Source organism: Eretmochelys imbricata, chromosome 2 (assembly GCF_965152235.1).
Source record: "Eretmochelys imbricata isolate rEreImb1 chromosome 2, rEreImb1.hap1, whole genome shotgun sequence".
Taxonomy (NCBI): Eukaryota; Metazoa; Chordata; order Testudines; family Cheloniidae; genus Eretmochelys; species Eretmochelys imbricata.
The window spans coordinates 133,983,310-134,001,611 of record NC_135573.1 but is presented as its reverse complement, the minus strand read 5'-3'; the positions used below and the strand labels follow the sequence as shown (position 1 = coordinate 134,001,611).

The window sequence follows — 18,302 nt, the reverse complement described above, 5'->3', positions numbered from 1 at the left end:
TGTTCAAAATGCAGTCAAATCAGAATTTTCTACTCCCTTCAGTGGTAGTATTTTACATTAGTTTTACACTCAGTCTACACAAGTGGAAATGACCATCCGAGATGCAAATGGAGAGAATCACGCTCCTGGGGATCTTATTCCCAAATCCTTTCTGCATAGTACCTCTGGGGTGAAATCATGGCCCTATTGAGGTCAATGGGAGTTTTGCTTGTGGTGTCAATGGGGCCAGGATTTCACCCTAGATATCTAAAGGCAGACGCTGCAAAATGGAGGCACCCAAATTAGAGGTCACTTTTTCAAAAACTGATCTCAGTAGCATGTAAATTATACTTGGTAGCTTTTATTATTAATACAGAACAGGTCATGCTGTCCACAAGGTAGCTATACAGGAAGGTCTTGATCCAACTCTCTTTGAAGTCTACATGTGCAAAATCTACATTAAGAAAACAACATCAGTTTTAACAGGATTTTGGATTATGGTTCAAATCTCATTAATATTACATTGAGAGTACAGGTGTTCCAGTTGGGGACTTTACTTTCTAGATAGGCAGGATGGTCCAGTGGTTCAGGCCCTAACCTAGGACTTAAAGAACAAGGATTTAAGTCCCTTCTTTACCACAGGTTTTCTATGTGACTTTGGACAAGTCATTTAGGCTTACATCTTCAAAGGTATTTACTCTCCTATCTTTGATTGAAATAAATTGAATTTAGGATCCTAAATATCTTTGAGCCTCTAGGCCTGAGTCTGCCTGCCTCAGTTCTCCATGTGTAAAAAGGGGATAATAGAACTTCCCTAGTTTACAGAGGTGGTATAAGGATAAATACATTAGAAATTGTGAGGTGTTCAGATGATGGGGGCCATATAAATACTTAAAGTAGATAGTAGATTTCATCCAATAAATCAATATGGAGCTGTGCCATGGAAATTCTTGGGACTGTTGCCACTGACTTTAGTGGATGCAGGATCAGGTCATGTATAATGTGGGGTTAGGATTATGATCAACATCAGGACATGATCATTCTTTAACTCTTGGCTGGAAGGAACTTTGTTGACAAAATGCCAAAGGCTGAAGCCCTTATTCAGTTCTTCCTCAGGCAAAGGGTCCAATAAAGACAAAACTAAGTGAAAATGGAACCAGGACTTCAGGAGCTAGCCTAAATATTGGCAGTGGAGAAGCTGCCCACCATAAGAGCCAATTAACTGACAGGTGTTCAAAATGCGTGGACATATCGTTGTCTTTTTTCCAAATATGCAGAAGGAAGTTCTCTTGCTGTTCAGAAAGGAAGAATAATGTGGTCTTCTCTAAATATGCTAAATAAATATACTGCAACTTTTATGAATTTTGCAAGTCCAAAAGGATTTGGTTAGTCATTTTTTTCCTGTTGCTGTTTGTTTTACCATGTACTATGGACTAAATAACTACATAGAAGCATAATATATTCAGAAATACCACAGCATCTTGGGATCTAGATGTCAGCCACCACAATGTTCAAGGGTGTTTTGGATCCACATTTTTTGTTCATACCACTCACTCCATTATTTGGATCAGAATTTGGCTTTGTATTCAGAAGTGTTCCGATATGGAAGTTTGGTTCGGGCCCATCATCCCATTAGGTGTTCTGGATTGTTTCTGCATGTGATGAATTGCAGTCATTTTTGTATACCTGAACATAACCCAACCTATGCAGTTTTAGGATTTGTATTTATCCTCCACACTACTCCACAATAAGCTTTTGAAAATAAAAAGAAAACCAGACCCAAAATATATTGACCCTTAAAAAATGTGTAAGCATGCGTACACGCCTGGGGCATGAAAAATCTAGTCCCCTGAATACAGATTGCACTTTCAAATATAACAACATTGCTAGTAAATTGTAATAATTACCCTACCATTATGAATAGGGGCTCTGTTTTCCAGGGTTTATTCATTTCATTTCAGGGGAGCTTATTTTTTTAGCAATTTTTGAGTTTTATGTAGAGGTCCAAAAATCAGAGTTTTTCAGGGCTTTATCTTTGTATATACTATAATGAGTAATCTCTTTGTAATATTTCCCAGTGTGCTCTAACGTAGTACTGTTTCAAACCAAACTACGTTAAAAGACACTAGGGAACCTTTAGTGTACACCAACAGGGTCTACATAGATCAATTAATGCACAACACATTAATGCCCTTTAGAAATCACACCCCCAGCATTTCTGCAGTGTGTAGACTATCCCTTAGATACAACTAACTATTTCTTGTGTTTATTGGTAGGGCCCTACCAAATTCACAACCATGAAAAACGTAACACGGACCATGAAATCTGGTCTCCCCCATGAAATCTGTATAGTATCAGATAAAAACACAGAAAAGACCAGATTTCATGGGGGAGACCAGCATTTCTCAAATTGGGGGCCCTGACCGAAAAGGGAGTTGCAGAGGACGGGATCATGGTTTTGCCACCCTTACTTCTGCGCCGCTTTCAGAGCTGGGCGGCCAGAGAGTGGCGGCTGTTGGCCAGCTCTGAAGGCAGTGCCCCGCCAGCAGCAGTCCAGAAATAAGGATGGCAATATCATTCCATGCCATCCTTACTTCTGCGCTGCTGCTGGCAGCAGCTCTGCCTTCAGAGCTTGGATCCTGGCCAGCAGCCGCCTCTCCCCAGCTGCCCAGTTCTGAAGGCAGCACGTCTGCCAGCAGCAGTGCACAAGTAAGGGTCGTGGTATCGCAACCCCCCCTACAATAACATTGTTACCCCCCCCATTCCTTTTTGGGTCAGGACCCCTAAAATTACAAAACTGTGAATTTTAAGATTTAAATAGCTGAAATCATGAAATTTATGATTTTAAAAATCCTATGACTGTGAAATTGACCAAAATGGACAGTGCATTTGGTAGGCTCCTATTTATTGGATAAACACTGATTTAATTACTTTTTTTTTGTTTTGGGGTGTTTTATTGGTTTTTATTGGTTAAAACCAAAAATCAGAATTCCAGAGTATGAATCATTGTGCTGGTTTCCTCCCTAGGTGGATGTATGGTATATCCTTGTTTTCCCCCTTGGGTACTGAATTCTACAAAAATCAGATCTTTTGAATCACTTAGGCCTACAAACACTGCCCTTGCTTAACTCTATGCGTGTGAACAGGTACGTTGATTTCAGCAGGACTGCTAATGTGCATGAAGTAAAGCATGAGCATAAGTGTTTGCAAATTCAGGGCCTTGATGCTATATAGGGACTATGAAAGGCCCATAGAACAGTGGAACAAATGTGGTTCCACTGGGCTATGGATAGGGTTACCAGGTGTCCAATTTTTGACCGGAAAGTCAGTTGAAAAGGGAACCTGTCAGGGTCCAGTCAAACATACTGACCTGGCACCAGAAGTCTGGTTACCAAGGGTGGAGAGAGGCACTGGGTCATCAAACCATGCCAGCCCCTGCTCAGCTGGGGCCAACTCCTACCTGCATCTCGTGGGCAGGCAGACAGCAGGCTTCACATCAGGCTGCATCTCCCATCCCAGCCCTGGAGCAGAGGGATCCCAGCTGGAGGGAGGGGAAAAGGAGGTGGAAAGGATCCAGCGAGGAGGAAGGCCAGGGAGAGGAGCAAGTGACGGAGGAAGGGGGAGGAGTGAGTGGGTGCGGGGCCTAAAGGGAAGAGGTGGGGCAGAGGGTGGGGCCTGGGGGAAGAGGTGGAGCAGGGGAGGTCCAGTTTTCAGAAAGTAGAAAGTAGGCAACCCTAGATATGGACCTGAATCTAGAGAGGCCACATCACTGAACATGGCAGTCTCCTGAATGGCACAAAGCCAATCACTCTGGAAGAGCAGTCCACGGGAGCACAGAAGGAGGGGTGGGGAAGAAAGGGGATGGGGCCCAGGCCTGTGGGTACACACTGGGGCATGGTCGTTTGCTCCACAAACTGTGGATCTATTGGCCTACAAAGATATGTAGAGGGGCAGTAGCAGCAGCTTATGGGTGTTCTTCCTGTCCACACTATGCAGTAGTAACCACAGGGTGTCCACTACAGCAGACTGGGGCTGAGGGTTGCCTTCTTCAGCCCCAAGTACATGTGTGACCTAAGTGGCTCACACATTCAGGTTGTGTGCTCTTTTTCAGAATTTGGGCTTTAGCCGTATTGGAACAAGGATACTTGTATATGTAAACATTCTGCTTCCAGGAATGGAGCAGGCAAATAGGGCCAGTCCCTGCAGACTTTTCTGATGTTATATTAATAAAAATCACATACTCCTTCCTCTGGCCTGTCAATCAGTCATCGAGTGTTTGTGTAATAAAGTGGAGAGATTTATGATGGAATTACTTAGATGTCAGATACCACTCATGGGTGTGATATAAGAACCTAAATAGAATGGAATTTTGTGTATATATATATATTGGAATAGTGCCCAAAATGTGCTTAGCACTTACAAACATATAGAAAGGCAAAGGCCCATATCTTCAAAGGTATTAAAGCTCTTAACTTCCATTGAAGCTTGGAGCCTAAATACCCTTGAGGATCTGGGCCAAAGAACTTTTCACAGGAATTTGCAGGCAACACTCTTATAAAATCACATTGTGCTATGAACTGTGTTGCTGTTATGCTAAGGCTGAGCCCCACTGCTTTACGAACAAGCCCCAGTAATGACTAAAAAATACAAAATGTGTCAGGTACAAAGCTTTCAAAAATACCTCCCCCATACTTTAAGCTTTGTGGGCCCCCACTCATCAGTGTCCTGAATGTGGGGTAATGAGGTATACTTGTGCAAAGTAGGTGTATATGGAATCAGATTAGAATAGGGTTTTACTCCCAGTCCAATGTAAATGACGGCATGAAGTGCAGGTCAACAGTGAATTGGACTTTTAATGCATTTTAAAATCCTCTTCATAAAATGGAGTGGCAGACTACTAGGAGTGGTGCATTGACCTTTGAAATCCCAACAGCAGTGCAGTGTTGATCATCATATGGAAAAGGAAAAATGGTCATCATTACTTAAGGAAATCTCAGCATGAGTGAAAATGGTACGAGAATTGACTACCTTTCCTTCGGTGAAGCAAGAAGTAAAGGCTTCTGCCTGAAGCATATGATGAACTGAAAGCACCCCCTTGTGGCCAATTCGTGGAAATGCCTTTGCAAGTTGCTCAGAATGAAGGATCTTCCAGATGCCAGGCCGCTGAGGCAGATGGTGCTGTCGGAATTGACAGATGCACAGTTTTGGCTTGGAACGGTGATGGGCTGCTTCTTTTTTAGTTTTTATTTCTGATCACCCATAATCTAATCGGAAGGGGAACGATTTTTTTCTCTTGCCACGCTACCCTCTTTCCAACATCTGGAAGAACGGCCACTGGACATTCGTTCATCTCTTTGTTTTTGCTGACCTCTGCCAGGCATTTCTGCTCTTTCCCCACAGAGTGAAACTGAGGAGTAAAAGGGAAGAAACCGTCACTGTTTGCAAGCCCCTGCCACTGATTGCCAGTACTGATCAAAGACATGAGGAGACATTCACTAAAGAGGAGAGGAAAGAAAACTATTACTGGAGAGGCAGGAAATAGGCATACGGGGGTGTGAAGGAGACCTCAGGGGACTTCAGTGTGGATGAAGATGGGTGATAAGGGGTCTCATGAGGAACTGGCATGTGCTGCAATTCAAGGGGGGTGAGAGCAGAGGAAGGGCTCTGCCTGGAAGCGTTTACAGCCTAAGTATAAAATCAGAAACATAAAGTGGCTACGGTGAGAAGGGGGAGCACAAGGTAACAAAGAGTTGGGTTTGTTCTCCAAAGGAGGAGCTGAAGATATAAAGGGGATGATGAATCCTGGAGGGAAGAGTTGAGGGGTTTGGAGTAAGTATGGGACTGCTGGACTGGGGTAGTGACCAGGGTGTATAGGTTGGGGGAATGGGAGTGGGAAAGGACTGGCAAAGAGGATTGGGGGATTCCATTGTGGCTGGGCTGGTGGGGGTTGGCTGGGGAGGACAGCTGCAAATTGGGTAGGGTGTTTTGTAGAGGGAGGGGCCTTGGGCAGCGGGGCAAATAGTGGACTGATGGGAAAGGATTTAGGAAAGGCCAGTGAGCTGCTGTATGAGAGATAGGCAGCAGAGTCAGAGCTCCCTTTCCTATTACAGGGCCTGCTATCCACCCTCACCCGGACATCTGTACCTCCTAGCACTGCTGTTTGTCTGTTTCAGGTAAGCTTGCTCATCAGTGGTTCCTCAGCATGCAAGCTCCAGGAGGCGTGTGCTGCAGACTAAGGCTGCACTCTCTCCCAATTATGGTTAGGCAACAGCTGTATTTTCTTGGCATCTTCTTAAAGCTCCCAGGGGGCATTAAGCTGCCACCAGTGGCTTTTCAATGTAACTGAAAACAAACCATGTAGCCTAAGGCTTCCCTAGCACTTCTCCTGCTGACCCCTGCCTGTCCCTCCACACTTCCATTACTTGCAAGTGGAGTGTATGTGTGTGTAAACTACAGCACCTTTGCAGATTAGGCTGTAGCAAAGAAAGCGAGTGGGGGCTATGAGCAAAGCAATCCATGCTGTCCCAGCTGTGCTGACTGTCAGAAGTTAGACTGTAGCAGGGTTACGGAAGGGAGAGTGGCCTGCAAGCGTGGGTTTGTGTTTGGTTTGGCCAGGTGTCCTCAATTTGCATATCGTTCTTTAAAGAAGATGGAGTGCTAATTGACAAAGCAAGTGCCTGGCATGCTCTCAGTTATGCCCTCTAGCTAATTAGCTGAGAAAAGTAGCTTTCCCAGGTGTAATAAAGGAAAACAAGTAAAAAAACTATCCTGCAAAACCAGTAAAGAGGCAATTATTGGCTCTGCCAGGCCTCTCCTTGGTTTGTCATGCTCCCCCCCCCAGCAGTATGCTCAGCACACGTTAGTCTTTAATTTTCCAGGTGTGTTAGCTTCCATTTCCCTCGCTCTCCCTGCCCATTTCCCCCAAGGTTATTCAATTGTGATTATTCAGCCTATGAGATACCATCTTTCCCTCCAACCCGTCATTGTGTCTGCTTCTATTATGAATAGGGCCCTATTCAGAGCTGGACTCTGAAGGCAGCACAGCCACAGAGCTTCCTGTAGCTGGGGGAGGTACCCAGAGGTGGGTATGATCTCCCTGCATGAAGAGCAGCCATGCAGGGGAAGTGGAAGTCCCATCCCTCCCCAGCCAGGAAGACTAGCAGCTGGAACCTGGCGAACAGTAGGAACCCCCAGCTGTGCCTCCAGCTGTGCCCCACCAATAGCTAGATTTCATGGGAGAGGTCTGATTTCATGGTCTGTGACATGTTTTTCACAGCCATCCGTGAATTTGGTAGGGCTCTAATTTTGAAGTACAGGAGGGAGGAACAAATCCCTGAAGTTCTTTAGTCTTTGTCCCCCCCCCACTCCCTTTGTGCGGTGGGTGTACTGCTGTAAGACTATACTAGATTCCCTACGACCGTGTCACTCTCTGCATTATCTGATTGTCTGAGTGCATCACACAAAATGAGCACTGTTCTTTGTCAGCAACTCTTGAGAGACCTGATAAACTCACTACACCCAACACATTGCTTTCATAGTATTTATCCAAAGAGGGTCAAGTGAGGTATCTAATAAAAGCTTATGTCAGACTGATCCTCATAATTATTGTGAGATGTATGCACAGATGATACATAAGGAGTAATATGTAGGTACTGATGATAGGTTTAGAAACTGTCCCCCAAGCAGAGCTGACAAACAGGTTTCTTTCAGGCAGGAGATAAGATGTATATCTCTGTCTGGTTGTAAGTCAATACAATGGAAGCTTCCCTCCAACAGGGAAGAGTTCACCAAAGAACAAACAACAGGAAAGCATTTCAAAGGTTTACTGAACTATAATTGGGAGACAAGTAAGACAAAGGGGAAACCCTTTGAAGGGTGTGGGGTGTTCCGTTCATGGAAGTTTGGATCCTAACTTTGACTGGAAATCAACAGCTTTTTCAAGGACTGAATCCTTGGCAGAAAATCTCCTTTATTAATTAGGAAACATAATCCTTGTTAAGTGTAGGGCTAGGATTGCATTATAAGTTTTGTTTTATATTTGTAACCATTTCTGTTTCCACTTATTATCTTTACTCGCTGTCTCTTAAAACTTAAACCTTTGATAATAAACTTATGAGTATTCCACTATAAATATATTTCAGTGCTGTAATGTTATAAAAGACCTGACACTGAGTTGTGCCAGACATGTACTGTACACAGTCTCTCTGGGGACAGTTTACCTGGTAATTTCCGTGTGTGTGTGTGTGATGGGCTGGATACTATAGCGGGACACTTTCAGAGGGGTTCAGGGAATGGGGTGCACTTATTGTTAACCTGCAAGGCAAAGTAAGGGCTGGCGGAGTTCTGTGGAGATTGTTTGGATGGCTGACAGACTGCTAGTATCAGGGAGCTAAGTGCAAGCAAGTCCCCCTTTTGCTGAGACAGGGGTAACAAGGTGTCTCACAATTTGGGGAACTCCAAGATAGCATCTCTCCCACTCCTTGTGGGATTCTGAATTCAGATTGAAGAAAAGAACATCACTGACCTTCTGTGAGCCTAAATAGAGCTTCCAAACTCGAAGCTCAGGGCACCCTCTAGAGGTCGCAGCTGATAAACTTACAAATGTTTAACGATAGTGGGTTGATTAAAAATTAAAAGCCAGTGTTGGCTGATTTACATAATAAACCCAATAAAACTTGATTACATGAGTTGTACTGGGAGAACCAGTAGCATAATAGGGGGGAGGGATAGCTCAGTGGCTTGAGCATTGGCCTGCTAAACCCAGAGTTGTGAGCTCAATCCTTGAGGGGGCCATTTAGGGATCTGGGGCAAACATTGGGGACTGGTCCTTCTTTGAGCAGGGGGTTGGACTAGATGACCTCCTGAGGTCCCTTCCAACTCTGATATTCTATGAATAGGGAGCCATATAACAGGCAGTTCCTTAGAAAAGGGAGGTTTGGACAATCACAATTTTACTGTATTAAATCATATGCCTTGCATCATGATATCATATATAGTGATATCCTGAAGTGAACACTTAAACATGTTCTGTGAATAGAGCAACCTTGCAGTAAGAAGCAAGGGATTTAAGAGAAACTGACATCCATTTTCAGTTTAAGCTCCTCTGAGAATGTCATTCTTATTTGGGGTACGCACTGTAGTTGTAGCCCTGTCAGTCCCAGGATATTCGAGACAAGGTTGGGGAGGTAATATATTTTTATTGGACCAACTTCTGTTGAACTCCATGTGGCTTGAAAGCTTGTCTCTCTCACCGACAGAAGTTGGTTCAATAAAAGATATTACCTCATTCTTATTTGGAGTATTCATGGTTTCTGCTCTCTTCTGGAGCACTCTGATATTGAACACTCCCTCCTATGTGTTCCTAGTTCCTATGATACATACTGCCTTTTTCTTTTAAAAGAAAATGGCATGTGTAGATAATAGTGCACATTGACATTTATGAAGTCCTCAGGAAACACAACCATTTGTTAAAATTCTGAAGTTCATAAAGAGTGTATTCTTATGAACTGTAGTATCTCTTCAAGCCTGGAAAAAATATCGAGCTTACTTTGTCAGTGTGCCCTAAGACTGTAACAGTCACTACTGCTATGTAAGGCATCTGTCTTCTCTTTAAATGGTATGATTTTGTAAATAATGAATGCTATTGAATTATACTTGTTGGCCAGCATATCATGTTTCACAATGCACCTGTTGTTTATTCATGAGAATTTTTTGCAAGCATATGAGAACCTGAAACCAAAATTGATTAAGGACTGGCTGCTCACTGGATTTAATTATCCCAGGTGAAAAGTAAAGAACATCACTTTGTGAAACATAGGCCAAATGCATGTTTTGTAACTCCTTGAATAACCTAGATTCTCTTCTGAGTTAGGTAACTTGTTTGTTTTAATTGAACAATGCCTGCCTTAAGCATACAATTTATGAATCTAGCGATGGATGTAGGTTTCACATGGTGCAGAGGTGAAAGGGACGGCATGATGACTCTTCTCAGGGGAGGTTGGATCACAACAAAACCATGTTTCTCCCGTCCTTTTTTAAAAAAAGGTAACTTCTCTGTTGTCACTGCCATTAGTCATTTCCTCTTTATGTGCTCTTTTAACCAGCTTGCTCAGTAAAATACACTGGGGAGAAGGAGAGAGAGAAATAAAGATTTGAATACTAACAACTCTGGAGAAATTGCTTCTATGTAATATACCAGTTAAAGCATACTACCCCCCAAATGGCATCCATCTGACTTGGAAAATGGATCCCCTTGCCAATAACTCACAACACAAGTTTGACACCATATCAAGTAAGAGAGTTTAAATTTGACACCTCTTATAACTGATGAGAAAGTTTCTTAAAGAACTTTTTCCTTAAATCCCTCTCTAAAGACCCAGGGCTTGCAGAGGACATTGCACAAATTGTAACGTAAGAATCTGGAGTTCTAGTTCAAAATTCAGTATTTTGCTTTTTCTCCATATTTATAGTATCTCAGGCTATTTATTAATAACTGTAAGGTCATCACCCTGCTGATGTTGAGAGGTCCATGAATTTGACATGACTCTGGCCAGTTTAACACATTTTAGGGTAGGGTGACCAGATAGCAAGTGTGAAAAATCAGGATGGTGGTGGAGGGTAATAAGCGCTTATATAAGACGAAGCCCCGAATATTGGGACTGTCCCTATAAAATCAGGACATCTGCTCACCCTATTTTAGAGTAAAATCGCTCCTCTTTGGCTAAACAGACTGCACAGGTTTGTTAATGCATTTGCCTATGATACACGAAAGAGATTTCGGTGTGTAGGGCCATTGTGTGTGTGTGTTTGAGAGAGATACAGTACTTACAATGTAAATATCAGTTACATACATATCTGCACTAGCACCCCAGAAACCTTCCTATAATAAGTTACTTCATTTCAGACTTCCATTTTCTCCTCTGTTCAGTATGCCTTTAGGAGGAATAGTTTGAAGTACTATGCATATTAGCTCATAACTCCATTTTCCTTTGGTGTATATATGGTCGAATCCTGTTAACCCTAAAAATCACAAGTAGATTCAGGGTCATATACATGAATGTGCAGGCATGTAAGAACTAGTGGTGCTCTGATTTGATGAAGGCAGGAGTCCCACCTACCAACCTTCAAATCAGTCTGTTCAGAAGTTATGTACTCCTGTGGACATGGTATTTATCCTACTGAAAAATAACTTGGAGAAACAAACACACACACACGTGTAATGTCTGTGAGCCTGATTCTCCTCTGCCTTGCTTCTTGCATAATCATTTATGCCTGTGCAAAGCCAATGTAAATTGCTACCACCATTCTGAGTGGACTACTCTGATTTGGCACTCTGCACAAGTATAACTGATGAGACAAAATGGAGGGCAAAGGGGAATTGAACCCTATGTTTTTGCCCATATATATAGATGAGTGTAAATGATGTGCAAGGATTGTAGCAAGGCACTGCAATTCTTCCTCAGTCTCCCCACTTTACTTTTTCTGATCTCCATGTGAATAAGCATATCTGATCAAACGTCTCTTATGAAACCCTGAGGGCCAAATCTCTTTCAGAAGAGGCTGTTTGAGTATTTTTCGTTCTGTAATTTTCTCACTAAAACTAAGCAGTTCACTTTTGTTTCCCTGTCCATCTAATACACACTCCCTCCCCACCCCACTTCAACATCAGATTTCTGCACACGGCATGTCCAAAACAGGTGCAGCAGCAGGGTAACTGATGCAAGCTTGTTTAATGTCACTCTTGCCTGGTGTGCTTCCAGAATCTCAGCAGGGCAATAATGGTGAAACTGATCAGGCTCAAGTCAGTTGCACTCTGGTTCAGGTGCCACAGGTGAACACACAGGTGTGTGAGCACTAGCAACAGTGGCCCTATACACCCGAAAGTGGACACCTCAAAATGTTTGAGAGTGGAGAAAAGCAACATTGGGCCCTTGCAATCGGGCACCAAATTCAACCATGCTGTCTCACTCTCTTTCTTGACAAATTCTGCTGGGCATTAGGAGAATATTAGTCTGCTTTGTCAACATAACCGTTCCTGCAGTGTCATTGTACCTAACTCCAACCTAACTTATATTGGAACTGCTGCTTTAACTTGGTGGAAAATCCCTTCTCATTTTGAAACATGATCCTAAATTTCAGCTCTTGTTACCAATTAACCAGCCTCCCTTAACCAAACAGACTGGTTTCAAGGCTCTGCAGTGAATGGAAATGAATGCAGAAAGGTGTCAAAAAGCCATTTTACATTACAGTATTTTGCCATTTCACCCTACCTAAATTGCAAATGATTGCTTGGTGGAAGACTGTGTGTGTGTGTGTGTGAGAGAGAGAGAGTATACTGCAATGCCTTCATACTGTCTGAAAAAGGTTTAAAGGTTAGTAAGAAATCTCCTTAACTGTACACATTGGAAGCTGTCAGAAGACATTTTTACAAGTACTAAATTGTTCTTGGTTTACAGGCTTAAAGATATTAAGGGTGGCATTAGTTAAACACTGATTTATGGTAAGACTTTGAATATCGAGGTTTGTTAAGCTAATAAAACCATTTAATCACTGTATAGGAAGAAGGCAGCATTTTTTATCTTGATAAGAACAGCTACTAGGAAACCACAAGCCCTATTCTTGTGAATTTGCAGCTCTTAATCCCGATGCAGGCTCTCTCTCTAGTTTCTATGGTAACTTGTGGATCTATATTCCAATCACGCCTTCTCTGGGGCTTGCTGTCCCCGACATGAAAGCGAGCCAGCAACACAGTACGTGTGGATTTCTTGACGCTTTCCATTTTTGGAAATGTTCGGGAATGGCATCAACTATTGCATACTGAAAGAGGCAGATTAGCTAGCCTGAAAGGACAAATTTGAAAGCGGAAATTTGCATGTCGCACACAGACCGTTGTATTTGAATTTCTACAAAAACCCTGGCTCGTCGTTACTCCTGAAATATAGACAATATGTTATGCATAATACTCGAGTGCTAGCTATCACGTTAGCTTTGGCTTGTGCTCACTAATTCTCCCAGTCTAGTGTATTTATGTAATTCTTTGTATTACAAATTCGATGCATCCGATGAAGTGAGCTGTAGCTCACGAAAGCTTACGCTCAAATAAATTGGTTAGTCACCAGTACTCCTTTTCTTTTTGTATTACAAAGTATTCATATCAGGAAAATGAGAACTGCATTAGTTTGCTAGCTAGGCGCTCCTCTATAAACAGCGTGGTCTATTGATTTCTGTACGAGGTGTTTGGCGGGGGGCTGTATATACATATAAGTAGAACCCTCTTCCAGACATCTTCCATTCAACTTGACACTAAACTTATCAGACTTTCCTAATAGCCACAACGTGTACCTCGTGGTTCCCAGAAACAATTCATTTTACTACGTTATAAAACAAGTCCCGCTGTATTAGAGTTCACTAGAAGTAGGTCTCCTTGCATATAAAATCCTATCCCTGCAGCAAACCCGCTAGTTTAGTCTGGTGTACTCAGATATTTATTCTTTTTGCCTTCAAGTCAGTGGAAGAAAATATTTTGGTTTGCTCCCTTTCAAAGTTTTGGCATACCTGTCAACTCCACTGCGTGACTATGAAGCAGTCAGTCCCCCAGAGGAGATGCCCCAGCCACGACTTTTAAATTTTGTTCAGTGAAACGGATCCAGATTTACGGTGTCAAGACTCTTTTTCCCTTTCACTAGATCGCAAGATCTACTCATCAACGCTGTACCTAATCCTATCCCGTTACTTGTATTTACAAACTGTCCTGACCTCTTTTAAGGCGCAGAGGGCGTCAAAGTGCTGCAAATAAAAATATCGGGTAAATAGGGTTGGGTTTTTTTTTTTTTGGTAGCAATTTCACTGATATGTAGACCATTAATCAAATAAACAGCTGCGTTAACTGTAAATAAAGTTGTTCCCCCCCTCCCCAACTCGGGTCCTGGGGAAACCCGAAGTTCCCAGAAGGCGTGTGGCCTTCGTTTTCGTGAGGGGCTAGGGGGTATGATCCGAGGGCAGGATCGCCCTACGGTCGCTGCAAGCTCTGAACGTGACCGGAACTGTGGCGAGGGGTCAGACCTTACAGAAACTTGCGATCTCCGGGCTAGCTCGTCAACTGCGGGAGCGATGGAGTAAAATCCTCTCCGTTCTCTTGAGAAACGAGTGGGCTTTAAAGGCCAGACCTGGTCCTTAGCTTGTTAATGGAATACACGACTGGTTAGAGCTCTCCCCATTTCCCCGGGATGCCCCCTCGCACCGGGCTTCTTTACTCTCCTCCAGAAAAGGTGACACTCGAGGCAGGCAGCCCAGCTTGCAACTGAACGGACCCATCGCGGCTCCCAACATCACCATGCAACCTCCCGCGAAGGTTTGCCGAGCTGCGCCTAACTTTAGGAGTCCGCTGATCGGCGTGTGCCCCTGCGAGCTGCTGGCCGGTCTGCCGCACAAGCGCAGGGTGGAAGGCTCTTTTGTTGATGTCTCCAAGATGTAAATCCTGTGTTGGAAGTGGCGTGGGAGCTGCTGCTGCTGGAAAGGAACAGCTTCGCCTCCTCGCAAAGGGCACCTGCCTCCCACCTTTTCTCTCTCTCTCTCTCTCGAGAGAGGGAGACGGGCTGTTAGAGATGTCTTTGGGCAGGAGGAATGGTTCCTCGGATCCAAACAACCCACCGCCGGGATCCTTTCTGGGATCCTATAATTTTACACGAAAAAGAGGGTTATGCACCTTCCCAACAAATCCTCCTCTAGCGTGCAAGCCTATATTTAAAACCTTGGGTCAGTGCGCCCCCTACGCGTGAGCGTGGGCAAGCACCTCGCCTGCCTACGAGCTTCTTAAATAAATAAATAAATGAGAGTGCGTGTGGCTTTTGAACTGCCCACAGACTGTCACAGAGAGAGAGAGGGGGGTGGGGTGGGGTGGGGTGGGGGGGAGAGAGAGAGAGAAATGCAGAGGCAGCAGCAGTAGCAGCGGCGGCGGCATTGCTCCAACAAGCACTAGTCACTCCAGTCCCAGCAAGCGAGCAGGGGAGAGCCACACACCAACTCAGCCCAAGCCAAGCGGCGCTAGGCTACCTAGGACTCTCCCTGTGACACCAGAGCACACAAACACACACAAGGGGAGAGAGGAAAATATAAAAAAGGTAAGAAGCAGCGTCTCACTTATGCCATTTCCGTGGACGACACCACGAGCTTTGCATTTGATTCTTTTCTGTCTAGATCTGTCTCAAACGTGGGGAAAGGAGTTATTTTTTTAAACCGCTCCAGTGGAGAAAGAATAGCAGATTGGGAGGTGCTTTAACACCCATCTCTTATCAGGCACGCCGTGAAGGGTTCTATTCCTCGAAAGGGGGAGAACGTATGAATTCATGTGAGGCTCAAAAATGGATTAAAATCCAGTCCTTACTTTGAAATGCCTGTTACCACGCTTTGTGGTGTGTGTGTGTGTGTGAGAGAGAGAGAGGGTGGGGGAACAGGGTGTTTGTAATACTGCGTAATTTTTAGTGGCTTGAATTTTCTCAGGAAGGTTGCTTTAAACAACACCCCTCCAAACCTACTCATGAAATGAAGCACATAGAGAAGAAAATGAATCCATGTTAAGAACATGGAGGGGAGGAGGCGAAGAGACACCATAGCGAGATAACATATAGCTGATACTAGGGCAATGTCCTAGATTTGGAAAGATGGTTTTCTGTTTTACCTGTGGGGCATTTTGGCTTTTGGAATAGGACGAGATAGGGAATGTGTTTGATTAAAATATAAATCTTGACGCAAACCCTCACTAACTGGGAACTAAATCCTTTTAAATGGAAGCTCAGCCAGTTAGCCTATTGTAGCTTTTAACAATGTGATTGTTCTTGATTAGGCACTAAAAGAGCTTGCTTATTGCTTTAACAATCACGGGTGTGCTTGAAAATGACAGCATACGCGGCAACAATTTTAATCCCCAGTCTTGTCAATGCTTTATGCAAATTTTTGGAGGTTTAGCAGCGTTAGTTCTGTCTGGGCTGCAGCTAACAAACCAGACGTGTCCCCCGCGCCCAACCCTCCTCTCCTAATGCAGCCTGTATTTCAATAAATGTGCATGAATATGCATCGAATGCTTTCTCTGTACTCCAACAGATCTTTTATTCCCCCCAGTCAAGACTACATGTCCATGTAATTTTTTTTTTTGCCTTATTCTCTCTCTCTCTCTCTCTCCATCAACCCCTTATGATGCAGGGAAGGATCACCTCACCTACAATATGTATTTACAATGAGGGACTCTCTCGCAACTAAGTTACAGATGTCTTTATTGTGTTTTTAGGGACTAATACCAATACACACACACACAACCAGTCTACCACATCAGGTGGGTGTGAATAAATCCCATGGTATTGGTTGTCTTTGCTAACAGAGCAATACTGCAGTCAAAATGAATGAAATTGTACTGTAATTACCTATTCCTTTGTCTTTGCCTCACGCATGCGCCAGAGAGCAGGGTGTGGAGAGAGGGACAAGTCAGAAAGATCTCTCCATCATTAATCAAGCTCATATCAGAATCAATGGAACAAAGGCATTCAGAGATGTTGCAATATACACAAGGAAGCCAGGATGTTTGTAGATTTAATCCCCAGGACATTCCTCTCCCACGAGCTCAAATAATGTTTTAAATAGCATAATATTTTGCTAGGATCTTAATTTTTTCTTATTGGAGAATTTAAAGAGGGAATAAATCACACACCCCTCCAATTCCATGTAATTTTTTTTATCCTGGTAACTACGCCATTGTTATACTAAAGAGAATTTTACTGGTTTATTTTTTTAATGGTACTAAACCTATGTTTTCGGTGGGGGCAACCTTCTCGCCTCCCAAATTTTGATCGAGAAAAAGTGACCATGAAAAATGAGGTTGCGGGTTTTGCAGAATTAGCTATCCTTGCATTGTAAACCTTCTAGCAAAATGGCCTTTCGAGGTCTGTGCTGCAAATGGGGTAACCCTATTCGGCTGGCCTGTCTCTCCCATTATTCAGTTTCTTGTGGGAACTGCTGTCTGGCCAGCTCGTAGACAAAGGGGTATTATATAGCAACTCTAATGAGGCAGATCCATTTGTGAGTCCTCGTGGCTGAAGACGATTAAGTGGGTTTAATTTATCTACTGCAGTTAAATTCCACGTTAACCATCTTGTTTAAAAAAAAAAGAAAAAAAAAAAAAAAAGAAGCAGCAGCCATGCTGCGGGGGCGGGGGACCCTTGCTGTGACAGATCCTACCAAGACTCCATCAAGAGCGAGACTCTCATGGTTTTTAAGGCCGTCTCCTCAAGCACCTCCCTCTGTTTTACTGAGATTTTTATGAGACATTTTTCTCTCATTCAGATTGTCGCGTCTTGACATCTGATCTGGTATTTCTCTCTCCCGTCTCCTCAGAACACGCTCTGGTCAAGGATGACGATGTAGGCTATGATTGTTTCCTGGTGGAAAACTCTTGGAGGTGGTGCAGATCTTATAGGCTTTGCAAATTACGACTCTTTTAGGCGACGTGTCTCTCCAGCCACAGAGCGAGAGGATCTGTATGATCAGCTTCTGCCAAAACCAGTTCGTTGTAGCCGACCCCCGTCCCCAAGCCGCGGTCATTCACCAAACCCGATCTTGGCTGTGGCTTTTGTTACCTCTCCTCCAACCTCGCTTATGAGCATTGGCTGGAATGGAAATCTCACATTCCCAGCCCTCTTGTCCCCAGTGGATGATGACTTCGTACTCTTTTAATACTGTCATTAAGGGCACTGGTGTGTGGGGCGCGGGGGCAGAGGCACTGGCCATTATCAGAGCCTTTGAATTCGAGGGGAGCCTGTGTACGCCTTGGCGGAGGGACGCATGCCGGACACACTACCTACAGGGCTGAACAGACCTCAGACACGCAGACGATTTTTAAGCACAACTGCTCCCCCCCCTCCCCCCCGCACCTCCTCCAACAAAAGTCTCGCAGGAGAAGCAGCAGGAGGCTGGGTGCGGGGAGCTGTGTGAGCGAGGCTGCCGCGTCAGCTGCAGAGATGGAGTTTCCAGGAGAAGTACCTCTACCAACAGCCTCTGTCAATTGCTTCTGGTGCTTAATATAGAGTGGGAGGAGGAGGGAGGAAAATACAATAGTAATAACGAATTAATACAACTGGCTTTCAAAGGAGCTGGGAATAGGGAGGGAGAAAAGGAACAAAGGTTCTTGCATTTCCTGTCGCTCCATGGTTTCGTACAGAACTGGAACTTCCTATCAAGGAGATGCTTGACGTTCTGATCTTCCTCCCTGCTGGATTAGGGAATGAGCAGTGTGTGTATGGAGGGGTGTCGGTTTCAGAGGGAGAATGTTAGCTACA

The 18,302-nt window shown here is 44.0% G+C and overlaps 1 protein-coding gene across 2 annotated transcripts in view; it reads left to right on the top strand.

The window, feature by feature from the left end:
* The first annotated feature begins 14,956 nt into the window (after nucleotides 1-14,956).
* Nucleotides 14,957-18,302, top strand: part of BASP1 (brain abundant membrane attached signal protein 1) — a 71,521-nt gene continuing 68,175 nt past the window's right edge. Inside the window, exons 1-2 of one of the 2 annotated variants that reach the window (XR_013345028.1) lie at nucleotides 14,957-15,098; nucleotides 17,311-17,444. The gene's annotated coding sequence lies outside the window, so the exon portion shown is untranslated. Of the gene's footprint in view, nucleotides 15,099-17,310; nucleotides 17,445-18,302 lie in introns of those variants that run through there. The other variant, XM_077809163.1, reaches the window with a different exon arrangement.